The sequence below is a fragment of the Buceros rhinoceros genome, unplaced genomic scaffold (genome assembly GCF_000710305.1).
Source record: "Buceros rhinoceros silvestris isolate BGI_N320 unplaced genomic scaffold, ASM71030v1 scaffold31235, whole genome shotgun sequence".
NCBI lineage: Eukaryota > Metazoa > Chordata > Aves > Bucerotiformes > Bucerotidae > Buceros > Buceros rhinoceros.
The window spans coordinates 19,855-21,292 of NW_010411626.1; positions in this window are offsets into that span (position 1 = coordinate 19,855).

Consider the following 1,438-nt stretch of genomic DNA (forward strand, 5'->3'; position numbering starts at 1 on the left):
TTACAGCATTCTGCCTCGGACGCTGCTGGTGGCTGGGCAGCCCATCCAGGCTTCGTGTGCCCTTGCAGGGAGCTGCTTCAGGTCTTTCACTAGTCTTTGTGTTTCCTTCTGGTGGGTCTTCGTCCAAAAGAGCTCCTGCAGCTGTGAGACTGGTGGTTATGGAGCTGGGAACAGCCTTTGTGCTGAAGCGTGTCTCAGTCTGGTGAGAGGAGCCAGAGCGTGTGTCTGAAGTCAGCCTGTCGTGTCAGAGCGAAATGAAAAGTCACGGTCCCTGTAGCCGGACCCCTGGGCCCCGGCAGCTCTCGGCTCTCCCTCCCTTGGAGGACCATGGGCTGCTTTTCTCACCCGCATTTCCAAGACAGAACTTGGCCACGAATCCTCTGCTGAGCCACTGCCCAGGGAGCATGAGGGGAGCGTGGTGGCTGGGGCAGGGGCTCGCAACCCCGTGCTCCTCTCAGTCGTGCTTTCAGCACGTTCTGGGGCAGCAGCTGGACATTATCAAGCTACTGCTGAGTACCCAGGGCCCCAAGGATGGCCCTCAGACGAGGGCAATGGGAGGTTCCTCTGTGTGCCACCATGGTCTGTGCCCTCTACTGGGCCTCCTGACCTCTCTGGGGTTTCTTTTTGCTGCCTCCACACCAGCGTTTGTCCTGAGTTGTCTCTTGGCAGCTGGAGGCATCTGCCCGGAGGACCCGCCAAGCTGCCTGGAGACACATGGTGACACCTTCCTCCGGTGTCCCCAGGTGGGAGAAGCGTGTGGATCCTCGTGGCAGGTATTACTACGTGGACCACAACACCCGGACCACCACGTGGCAGCGCCCCACGGCCGAGTACGTCAGGAACTATGAGCAGTGGCAGTCCCAGCGAAACCAGCTGCAAGGAGCCATGCAGCAGTTCAGCCAAAGATTCCTGTACCAGGTGAGAGCCGGGGCGCTGGTGGCGGGGGTCTCACCCAGCTCCCTCGGGCTGGCCGGGGGGCACAGAATGTGGGGAGGCTCTTGCTGGGCTGTGTGGGGTCTGTTGACTCGCTGAGCTCAGCAGAGCAGTGCTTGGACAGGAGAGCCCAGGAGCTCCTCTGCAGCATGCAGGGAACTGCGTGGGAGTAGCTTTCTTTTTATAAAGCAGCTTGCCTCGCCCTGAAGGGTGGTGGGAGTTGTCCTCAGCAGCCTGTCCCTGGTGTCCCTTCAGTGCCAGCATGGCTGGGCACATGCTTTCTCCTGTGGCTCCCATCAGCCAAGCGTGGCTGCTGGCCGGCGAGGCTCGCAGAGCTCGCTTCATGCTGTTGGAGCTGGGCTCGTGCTGAGGAAGCCGTGGGAGCCTGGTGTGTGGCGGAAGGGGAGGCTCTTGGGGTCAAGCTCATCACTCCCCGAGTCTCTGTGGGGCTGCTGACGGCGTGGTTGGGTCCTGGGCGGCAGCAGGAGCTGCAGGCCCAGGGTAC